Source organism: Ambystoma mexicanum, chromosome 5q (assembly GCF_040938575.1).
Source record: "Ambystoma mexicanum isolate Mex_15411 chromosome 5q, UKY_AmexF1_1, whole genome shotgun sequence".
Taxonomy (NCBI): domain Eukaryota; kingdom Metazoa; phylum Chordata; class Amphibia; order Caudata; family Ambystomatidae; genus Ambystoma; species Ambystoma mexicanum.
The window spans coordinates 586,909,101-586,921,396 of NC_090933.1; the positions used below are offsets into that span (position 1 = coordinate 586,909,101).

Consider the following 12,296-nt stretch of genomic DNA (forward strand, 5'->3'; position numbering starts at 1 on the left):
CAGTTGAGACAATAGCTCTTCCTATGAACTGAGTGAGAGAAAAGGTGTAAAGGGAAGCCATGAGGCACATTGTGAAAGTGATCTGCAATTCAATCCATGCTACAGTAAATGCTTTAATCTTGTTCACTACTCAGGGTTCCATCCCTGCATGAGATGGTCTGTTTGGGCACTGTGAGTAGATTCTGTCCAAATATGGTAAGCTGTTTTACTAACAGCCGACGCAAAGTCTATACAGATACATGGTGTGATGCATTTCCATGTTTGGGGAGAAAACTGCTGATTACATTTTTTTAGGAGTTCCAGTGAATGAATTAATCATCAGAGAAAGTCTATTATGAATTCAAAGTGTGTGGTTGAGTTTTAACATGAGCACCTTGGTAAAAAAACATTGAAATATTGCTTTTTCTATCATTTCTAGCAGAAATGCCTAACAGGCTCACAATTCTCAAGACACACAAAAAACAAAGCAGTGTATGTCCAAATGATGTTCCTGAGATGTGCACAGAACTTAAGTTATTGCTACTTACACTTTTATAAAGTTTATGGGCCTCATCTGGTCATTTTACATTTAGTCTACTCATGTTGACCTCTTTTCCTGTCACGGGGTTCCCCGATTCCTCCCACCTAAACCCCAAAGCCCAATAATATATATTTGCATGGCATGACATGGTTAAAACAAACAAAATTATGTTGTTAAACAATAGCCCAGCTCATTCTGATTGAGTTAACTAACAATATATCAAATAATATATATATAAATATATAAAATATATAATAGTTGTTTGTAATTCTTATGCTTATGTTCTGAATAAAGTTGATTTGCCTGACTGATATATATATATATGTATTTCATTGACTCAATCAAAATGAGACAAACATTGGCTTGACTCATTTTAATGGAGTCAACCAATTTTATATGGTATATATATTTTGCTTACTCCATTAAAATGTGACAAGCCAATGTTAAACAACCTAATGTAGGTCATATAACTAAAAGGGAAAGGAAGAGCCTAGAAGGTGGCAGTGAAAAGGTCTGAGAAGGAGGAGGGCTTGCTAAGAAAAGCTGAGCAGGATGAAGTGATGAAAAGAGCTGAGGCCGGAGAGGGGATCAGAGAGTTGAGAAGAGGGAGTATGTAGACTTGTGGAGGATGAGATAGTGAGAAGAGCTGGTGCGTAGGAGGTTGTGAGAGAACAGAGGGGGATAATAGAGTGAGAAGGGCTGAGGAGGAGGTGTGTGTAGAGAAGAGGAGGAAGAGAGGGTGAAAAGAGTTAAGATGGATGGGTTGAGTGGACACATTGAGGTAGAGGCCATGAGAAGAGCTGAGGAGTAAGAGTGGGCGAGAAGGACTGAGGAGGGGGTGAGTAGAGAAGAGGCGGAAGAGGGGGTGAGAAGAGCTGAGGAAGAAAAAGTGATGATAACAGAAGGTGCAGAGGAAGGGGTGAGAAGAGTTAAGAATGAGGTGGTGCGAAAGCTGAGGAGGATGTGGTGAAAAGATCTAAGGAGGCGGTTGTGGCACACACTGTGAAGGTGGAGAGTTGAGGAAGAGTGGTTGACTAGACCAGAGGAGGAAGGAGTGTTGAGAAGAGCTGAAATTTAGGTGGTTGGGAGAAGAGCTAAGGAGGAGGAAGGTGTGAATAGAGTTGAGGAGGAGGACGTGTTGAGAAGATCGAAGGAGAAAGAGGTGGTGAAAAGACTTGCAGAGGAAGGGTGAGTTAGCGGAGATGAGAAGGGTGGGTTGAGTGGGCACATTGAGGAAGAAGATGTAAGAAGAGCTGAGGAGAGGGAGAGAGTGAGAAGAGTTAAAGAGGATAGTGTAGTGAGAAGAGATGAGAGGATGATGAAAAGAGTTTAGGAGGAGGAAGTAGTAAAAGGAAATGAGGACGAAGAGAGGTTGAGTAGAACTGAGAAGTAGTGGGTGAGCAGAGGGCAGGAAGAAGATGGGGTGGGAAGAGCTGAGGTGGAACATGTGATGGTAAGAGAAGAGCAGTGGAAGTGAGAAAAGCTGAGTAGGAGGAAATGATGATCAGACTTTAGAAGGGAGTGAAACAAGCTCATACGATGTAGAGGATGAAATGTGCTGAGGGGAGAGGTGGTGAGAAAAGATAAATGGAGGAGGGGGTGAGAATAACTGAGAAATAGGTAATGAATGGAGATTGTGGCAACAGCGTAGATGTGGAGGGGGTGAGAACAGTTTAGGATAAAGGGTTGAGAAGACCTGTGGAGGAGGTTGTTAGAAAAGACGATGAGTATGATGTTATGAGAAGAGTTAAGGTGGAGGAGGGAGTGGGAAGATTTGAGGATGATGTGGTGAGAGGAGCTGTGGAGGAGGAGGAGGTGAAAATATCTGAAGGGAGAAAGTGGTGAAAAGAGATGAGAAGGAAGAGCAGTTAGCAGATATAAGGATGAGCTGATGAGAAGAGTTTAGGGGAAGGAGGTGGAGAGAAGAGTTGAGGGGAAGGGGGTGATGGGAAGAACAGAAGAAGAGCAAGTGGAGAGAAGGGATGAGGAGCAGGAAAGGGGATGAGAACAAAGGAGGATCTGTCAAGAGGACGCAAAGTGGGAAGGAAGGAATACATTAATCATACATCTTTTGGGTGGGTCAGTTAGGGGAGGAACACGCATGTGGTGAGATATCAAGGAGGATTGGCAGGAGTTGATGGATATTCAGGTCTCTTAGGAATGAGCATGTGGTGGAAGGGGAGAGGCAGACTGCACTGCTTGGGAATAGGACCATGACCCCCAAGCAGCTAGAAGGATTCTAGAATCAAAGATACAGCCTGTGTAGCCTCAGTGGTGGTCTCTTCTATGGCAGAAGCGGCATGCCTGATTAATCTGCCCTAACCCACTTCTTAACTCATGCCAACCTGGAAATGCACATCAAGATCCACTCAATAAGCTTAGAGACACAGGGCCTCATTATAAGGCTGGCGCTCCCGTAATGAAGGGGGCCGGTACGGGACCGGCCCCCTTCATTCCGGGAGCACCGAATATGAGCTTCCCATCGCAGGACCCGGATCGCACGCCTTTCTGGGTCCCGCGAGGGGAAGAGGGAGGCAATAATGGGCCAGATGTAATCTGCCCATTATTACCTCCCTCCCCATTCCAGATGAGCCCTATGGGGGCTCAAATGGGAATCGGCATGGGTTCCTGCCAGGAGGAATTACCGGGTCCTCCTATGTTGGAGTAACCCGGTAAGTCCCCATTGCAGGAACACGGTAATGGAGCCTGGAACGGAGGCAGCCATGGAGCCAATAGCTCCATGACTACCTCCATTCTCGTAATGAGGCCCACAGACCCAAAGAAACAACAGACCCGGATCGCACGCCTTTCTGGGTCCCGCGAGGGGAAGAGGGAGGCAATAATGGGCCAGATGTAATCTGCCCATTATTACCTCCCTCCCCATTCCAGATGAGCCCTATGGGGGCTCAAATGGGAATCGGCATGGGTTCCTGCCAGGAGGAATTACCGGGTCCTCCTATGTTGGAGTAACCCGGTAAGTCCCCATTGCAGGAACACGGTAATGGAGCCTGGAACGGAGGCAGCCATGGAGCTAATAGCTCCATGACTACCTCCATTCTCGTAATGAGGCCCACAGACCCAAAGAAACAACAGACCTGATTTACAAAAAGTTTAAATGGGGCTTTCATTGTAAAAACATTTTTCTAAATCAGGTCCAAAATCCTGGAAAATTTTTAAGATTATAAGTGGTGTTGAGAAGAGACCCAGAGAAATCTATCAATCTTATTTTGAGAAACATTGAGCAAAGTTAAGGAAGACATTGCCTTTCTGCCTGGCTTGTGTTGTCATTGAACTGAAGACAGCTTTGCCATTCCTATTGTTTTATTCTTGGAAACTGCCATCTTTTTTTTAGAGAGACACAGATATAGAAAGAGACAGGGAGAGAGAGAGGGAGAGAGAGATTAAAAAGTCAGAGGAAGGCTGGCCACCAGGGGGCGCACGGATGAACAGATTCACCATGTAGGCTCTACACCTGCAGGTCCCTAAAGCAGATTGGGCCCCTCTCAGAAACCCCCCCATGTAGATATCAATGGAGAGGGGCTGTGTGAAGCCCCCCCACCAGTAGGAGAAATCCCAAAGAAAATCGGAGTCGGGACACCTATAAAAAGTACTGACAAAGTTTGGGCACACGACGAGATCCAGCAGAGGCAGAAGAAGCCTCCGAGAAACCGCGCTCATTGCAGCAGGCCAAGAGTGGCCGCCGGAGCAGCGACCGGAAGATCTAGAGGATGTCTGGCCCGACCACATAATTAGACAGAGGACTCCTGTAGGGACCCCCAGCCCCCACGTGAACGAAGAGACTGAGCTGCCGTAGCGGGATGCAGGGCCCATCCGGACCAGAAAAAAAGTACTGGTAAGAGCTGCACTGCGCCAGCCCTCCCCCGCCACACACAGACAGCAGCAGCAGGCCAGGAGGCCTGCGGAGCGTCGCGCAGGGGCCCCAGCTGCTGCACAGCCAGCCCGGAGGGCTTCAGCGCGGCATTCACAGTGCGGAGACCGCAAGCCAAAGCGGTGGGTGGGACCTTCGCGGGGCCCGTGCTATCCTGAGGACCACACGAGGGCCACCTTCAGACGCAGGCGCACCCACAAAGGCAAACGAAACAACAGGGAGGGTCCCCTCCCAGAATAATAATAAAATAAAGGTGGGAAAATCGAAAAAATAAATAAATAAATAAAAAATGTAAAAAACGGCACGCAATGAGAAGCAGCTCCCCACACCCCAGAGAACAGTACCCACGTGGGCAGGGTATATAACAGAACAGCATGATACAAAGGAAAGTCACTAAGTGCCATAAACCGCATGCCCCCCATATGGAATGCAAAAGAAGTTAAAGACAATTGGGCAACCTATCTACTACTCATAGTTTAGAAAAATGCACAGTCACCTCAAGGAACTCCCACGAGAAAACGCCCCTCGCAGGGCACCACCACCCAACGAGAGAAAGAGGACTCCACTCCGAACCCACCAAACCAACAAAAGGCCACCAGGACTGAGGGTTGGGCCCCTGTAACAGGGGCGTGTGCCTCCTTAGATGACCCAACACATATTAGAGCCGACATCACAGGAACATCTCACAGTTTCTCCTCTAACCTGAAGATCTCGCAGACCGCAAAGACCATTTACAATAGAAACAACGCAGTAAGCCTGCTACACGAAAACACAAGGGGCAGCCCATACATAGAACAAACAGAAACCCGAGAGCACACGACGCAGCCCAGGTGTAAAAGCCCCTGCGCTCCACCCATGCAGAACTTACAACAGAGATAGCGGGGAAGTCTCCTGAATATATGCAAGCAAAAGAAAAGCTAGCTACTTACGCCTATGCTCCCTCTCCTCACAACGTTGTTACCCCCATGATGGCAACCGAAACAAAAGCGCACTGCGAAACGGTGGCCACAAAAGGCGACATAGCAGCTCTGTTAGCTGAGATAAAAAATATGGGGGCCAATATAGGTGCCAAAATCGATAAGATTACCCAACGCATGGACAAGTTTGAGGATAGGCGAGATGCAGTAGAAAACAATCAAGCCTCAATAGATACCTTGGAAACGCAGCTGGAACACAGAATAACAGACCTCGAGCAGAGAGAGGAAGAGTACAGGTTAAAAATGGACAATTTGGAAAATCAAGAGAGACGCAACAACTTGCGTTTTGTTGGAATTCCGGAGTGAGAGGGTGAAACAGAAGAGGACTTAAAAACAACACTTCACAACATCATTATGCTCCTGGCGGCAGATGGTGCAATCGACGAACCAAGGACCGAACGGATCTACAGAGCAGGAGGTCCGCCAGGAAGCCCAAGATTGGTCCTCATCCGCTTCCATAGATATCAGGACAAGGCTAAGATTCTCGAAAAAGCAAGGCGCGGAGGTGAGATCGCTCTTAATGGAGCAGAAATAACTATATACCAGGATCTATCCGCCATGACGCTAGCTCTTAGGAGGATGTGTGGCCCCCTGACAAAATGGTTGAAGGAACGAGACACTCGATACAGGTGGGGATACCCCTTTTCCCTCTCTTTTGAGCATGATGGCACGTAGATCAGACTACAATCAGAGAGAGAAATAAAGGCATGCATATCCGAGCTCGTGGAGACACGTGAGCAGAGGAACAACGGAGATGCACCAAGGGGCGAAGGGAGAAAATGGCGAATACAAGGCCCTAAGAGACAGAGTGTTAAGGGATCGAGAAAATATCGAAGAGGCAACATCTCCCCGGAGGGGGGCAAGTGAACCTGATTAGCAACAACGACTTCATGCCATATTAGCGATTTGAATATTTGCTGTTTTTGGTGAGATGAGGTTTGAATGGAGGGGACGAAGTAGGGGCTCAGAGTTATGTGGAAGTTATTTTAGCAATAGGACCGTGAGGTAACGGTCCCCGCTGGTGGTTCGTTGCTGGTTCAGTGTATTTGACTGGATCTGCTCGGACGCCGCTACATGAGGGGAGGGAGAAGAGAGGGAGGGAGGGGGGAATGGTTACAAGATAAGGTAGGGATAAAGACAAAAACAGAATTATTAACCACTGCTGATGGGGGTAAAGTATCAAGGCTTGCTGAAAAGACAGAACACAGGGGCAACATATAGATGGCCATCGTTGAAGTTACCACACGGGGCCACTTGAATTTTGGATAGTCAAAATTGACACCCTCCTCCTAAAAGAAACCAAGTACATGAGAGGGGAGGAGAGACCTATCCTGGCAAAACGTTTCGGCATGGAATTTTGGGGCTCTGGAGCGCTACGTAGAGGTATAGTGGAAATCCTCATTAGAAAGGAAATCGAGTTCCAGGCCACTAAAACCTGGTCAGACACAGAGGGGCGCGCCCTACTAGTAGTTGAAACCATTGGAAACGTTGAGGTGAAGATAGCCACAATCGACTCCCATAACGTGGAACAAACTCAGATTCCTCTCTAGAACCATCCCCAAAATAATGTTGGAGGCTACTGGCCATATTGTTCTGGGCGGGGACTTTAATCTATGGGCAAATCACGATTTAGATGGGAATTAGAGGGGACTGTAATGAATATGGAAAAATTATGCAAGTGTGTGCGTTGGTTGATGTATGTAGGGAAATGCATCCGGATGAGAGAGGATATACGTTCCATTCAACCCCACACAATACTTTCACCCGAATTGACTATATTTACCTTTCACAAGAATTACACAACGTCACAACACATGATATGGTCACAGCCAACATACAGTGGGAACATTTACTGACCAGAGGTGGGAAATGGAGATGCAATGAGGCCTTGTGGAAAGACTCGGTCTTTAAAACCGAATTTGAAACAGAGATAGAAGAATACTTTAAAGCCAACAACACTAGGGAGGTCTCCAAACAGGGAGTATGGGAAGCGGCCAAAGCAACCTGGAGGCGAGTCCTCATACGGGAGGGGGCCCGGAAGAAAAGAGAAAGAATGCTAATTGAAAATAGGCTTAGGGGCGAAATATGTCAATTAGATAAAGAAACCAGGGAAGGAGACTTCACAGACCCTAACTAGATCCAAGAGGCGAAAAAGAAACGGGAAGAACTCTGTCATTTAGAGCATGACCAGATAGTGTGCAAGCTGCATGTATTGAAACAAAAATTTTATGAAAAAGGTGATAAAGCCGATGCACTACTAGCAGCCAGACTCAGAATGCAACAAGCAGAGCACAGGGTGTTAGAGATAACAGATGACAAGCCCGACCAGGGGTCAAGTAAACCCTCCATCCCTGAAGCGTTTGCTTATTTTTATGAATCATTATACACCTCAGAGACAGACCCAGACTCAAAGGAGATAGACAATTATCTCGCTGGCATCAACCTCACGAGAGTGGCGACTATGGACTCAGCCCACCTGGAGTCCCCCATAACAGAAGAAGAAATACAGGAGGCAATTAAAAGATTGACATTGGGCTAATCCCCAGCAGAAGACGGATACACAGCCACCTTCTATAAAACCTTCAGTGCCCACCTCACCCCATTCCTGGTCGAACTATTCAACGAAAACCTTGAATCAGGAATAGCTCCCGACTCCTTTGTCCGAGCGCTCATAACGGTCGTCCCCAAGGAGGGAAGAGACCCCAAACAATGCGGTTCGTATCGCCCTATATCCCTACTTAATGTGGACGCCAAGATCTACACAAGGTTACTAGCAGCTAGATTAGAGACCCACATGCCCCACCTCATGCACTCCGACCAAGTCGGATTCATAATCGGGAGGGAAGGGGCAGACACCATGTGGAATACTCTCCATTTGGTTGCAGCCTCCCAAGCTATGAATGATGAGCCAGCCCTACTCTCTATTGACACTGAACAAGCTTTCGACAGAGTGGAATGGAGCTTCCTGGCAGCAGTCCTCCACACAGTAGGAATAGGACCGAAATTTAGAAGGGGAATAAGAGCAGTTTATACAGCACCTAAGGCCTCAGTATCTGCTAACGGGGAATACTCAAGGTGGTTTGAATTAAAACGCGGCACCCGGCAGGGATGCCCCCTCTCAGCCATCCTCTTTACTCTTTCGGTAGAGCCTCTAGCCCAGAAAATGAGAAAAGACACCCAGGTAGAGGGAATGCAGACGGAGTAGAAGAGTACAAGGTAGCGCTGTACGCTGATGACTTGCTCCTCCATGTGACAAACCCAAACACATCCATCCCTAGGGCACTGTTCCTCCTGGAGGAATACGGCCACATATCAGGGTTCAAAGTTAATAAATCCAAATCAATACTCTTCCCCCTACAGGGATCTACAGAAATGAATAACGATAGATACTCCCCCCTAGGTCTCACGATTGAACACAGTAAATTAAAGTACCTAGGTATACAAGTCACAAGAAAATTAGATGATCTATATGAAGCCAATTTCCCAAAGTTCCTCCAAAATTCCCACGCGGACCTTGCCCGGTGGGACAAATGGACCATATCCTGGCTGGGAAGCCTCAATGCAATAAAAATGACCTGTCTCCCTAAATTTCAATACCCCTTTCAAAAGCTCCCCATTAAGATGCCACGACAATTCATTGGAAGAAGGCGATTGTAAAGTTCCTATGGCAGGGGAAAAAAGCTAGAATTGCATATAACAACCGGACACTACCCAAAGACAGAGGCGGGGTGGACCTCCCAGATATTCAAAAATACTATGAAGCGGTCCAATTACGAGTTCTCATTCCTCACCTCCGCAATCAAAAAGAGCCCCAGTGGATCTCGATGGACAACCACTACCTGTCTCCAGCGACGGTCTCTGAGTGGCTATGGTCCCCTAGGAGGAGAGTATCGAAGAGATCAAAAGCACATCCGTTGTTAGAAACCATATGGGAAATATAGCGAGATGGCACGGAAATGAAGAACATAACCACATGGCCATCACCACTGAGTCACCTGTGGTCCCCCGGCATTAACGACCAGATTCCCAAAGTAGAAAGATTTCAATCCTGGTATGAAGCGGGTTTAGAAAGGGTGGGACAGCGCCTCAAAAAAGATTCATTTATCACTCTTCCTGAACTAGAGAAAGCCTTGGGGATAGGCATACTGTCTGCATTCCACTTCCTGCAGATCAAAGGTGTCCTGACGAAACCTGAATGGAAAGATAAACTGGGAAGAGAACTCACTCCATTTGAATCCATATTAAACTCCAGGACAGAAACAAAGGGACTGATCTCGGTCCTATACAAAACACTGATAGAAGCAGGAAGGGGTACAACAGAACCCCTCAGACTGAAATGGGAGAAAGATATAGGGGAAAATATTGATCCAGAGACATGGGAAAAGATATGTCGAGCAGCACCTAGGGCTTCGATCTCATGCCAATACAAACTACACGCAATCAAACTATTAAACAGATGGCAAAATGATCCGCACAGACTCTCCAAAATGTACCAATCATCCAGTCCATTGTGTTGGTGAGGATGTGGATCCTCGGCAGACTATTGGCACATGTGGTGGGGTTGCCCTTGAATTAAAGTATATTGGGACGAAGTACTGGGGTGTATCAGGGATCTAGATGGGATTCAGAGCACAGCAGACCCCTATCTTGCCTTATCAGTAGTAGCTTTTTGAACATGGCTGCAAGTACTGCAAGCATTGAAACACTAAATAGGGATAATGGTGCTTCTAATGTGATCACTGACTTGTCTATGTATGACACTTAGTTATTGCCAACCTGAATCCCTCCATCCCTAACATCCGTCTATTTGCAACAGACCAGCCCTTATGTCCAGTGCTTGCAGGGGTCTGTTGATTTACCAGCAGAGGATCCACCCATTGAATATATTTCAGAAGGGCATGTGCTTAACGGCAGGAGTATTTGGAGTTGAAGCTCTCAGCACTAAGTAAAGGGCAGAATGGACATGGTTTATTGTCCATATCAGATGTGAAGCATGATTCTCAGCATGGCATATCACTTGCATCTCACCCACCTCTTTTACTTCATTGGCCTTTTGCATCCAATGATGGCAATGTAGAGAGGCAGATGTACATGACAACTTTAGTGCCCAACCTCTCTCCTCTATCCTACTGCAAGAATTACAGGAAGGCACATTGTATGACACCAGATATTATCCCAATACCAGAGCAAAGATACAAGAGACATTATGCACTCAGACAACTGTATCGAATGTACCCTGACACTGACATAGTGGAAGGATATCTGCATACGCCATTAGACAAAGAAGAGCTGTAAGTGAAATCAGACAAGGGTAAAATGACATCATAAAGAGAAGACACTGAAACAATATGTGAATACTTATAGAATGAAGATGTAACTGAAGTAACAAAGTAAACATTTATGTGAATATGAATGAATCCTATACACTAAGAAGATAAGTGAGAAGAAAATTAGTAGAATGAGGCATATAGAAGCTTGATGCAATAGAAAATATAACACTAGTAAAGCGGCCATGATGAAAAGATGGATGTCGACTCTGCATAAATAATAAGCAAGAAGCCTTGAAGAGAGAGTACATGGCTGCAGAGCTGACAGGTGCTGGAAAACAGCTTTGGTAAGATTTACATTTTTGTTGGGAGGTGGTTTTCCTTGAAACTGGTCTACCAGATCTCCAATTGTTAGCCGTCTCTACAAAAATGGGTGAGCGATTCCTGCTTTTCAATTTATATAATAGACCGAGTTGCAGGAATTGAGTAATTCAAATATTCCCTTGATTACACACAGCCAATACATTGTGATTGCAGGTGACATGAACTTACAGCTGGAACCATTGGAGGTTACCAAAGATCTGTGGGAAGATCAGGATATTGCATGGTCCATACCATCTCTGCAGGCCCAACCCCCTAAAAAAACTCATAAAGTGGCAGTGAAATCAGTGTCCATTATAGGGAATTTAAATGTAAGAGCCTGTAATGGATGATTGTTAGGGGACCAACCAGCTCGAACAACCTTTAGGGGCTTCAAGGGGTCCTCCCAAATTGACAATATTCTTATTTCTGGCAGTAGTTCGGCTAGAGCTGGGGACTTATTGGTAGTTGAAAGGAGCAAGAGTGATCATAACCCTCTGTTCTTTACTGCTTGCACTGAGACTGGTGGTAACCTCAGGGATGCTCGCCCTAGGGCTAACCATATAACTGCACTTGATGGCCTTCCCAGGAAAACAGTGAAGTGGGCAAATTGGGTTGGTGGAACTGTAATAGTACTATTTGAGACCTTGGACAAGAAATAAATTCCATTCTTGACTATGTCAAATGATAAGATAAAAAAGATGGTGGTGATGACAAATCCCTGGTATGACAAGGAGTGTGCTAGGGCAAAGAGAGATATAGTCCTATGTGCAAGATCTCAAAGTTCATTGGACAGAAGTTCCCTACACAATTTAAGAGCAAACTATAGGGTGCTATTAAAAAAGAAAAAAGGGGATTATATAAAAGTCTCATGGAAGGCTTTACATTTGGCCTTGCAAGAGAGGGATGTGACACGTTTCTGGAAACTGGCTACCGGGCGGGGGTAGGGGGCGGAGATGGAGGGTGAGCAGACTTGTGTCTTGGGAGAGGTATGAAGGAGCCGTTTTTCAAGCTTGTATGCAGTCACAGGGAATAAACGTGCGACAACAAAAAACAATGAATTATTCATGTCCCCTCCCATAGATGTACTGTAGCAGATGTGGAAGGGTCTTTGGTCTCTCAGAAATCAAGAAAACTGAAATGTCCAGACCTGAAACCCCTGGATTAATTTAAAGATGATTTGTCCGTTTGGATCCCAGTCTTGAGCAGGGTTTTTAATGCTGTTAGTAGCTGAAGGCAAGTCCCCAAAACATGGAAGCAGGCAATAATAGTCCCAGTTTAAA

General features: G+C 46.1%; 1 protein-coding gene across 1 annotated transcript in view; it reads left to right on the forward strand.

Moving 5' to 3' along the window:
• The window catches only part of RP1 (RP1 axonemal microtubule associated), an 809,829-nt gene that overhangs the window by 152,240 nt on the left and 645,293 nt on the right, over nucleotides 1-12,296 (forward strand). The window lies entirely within an intron of this gene.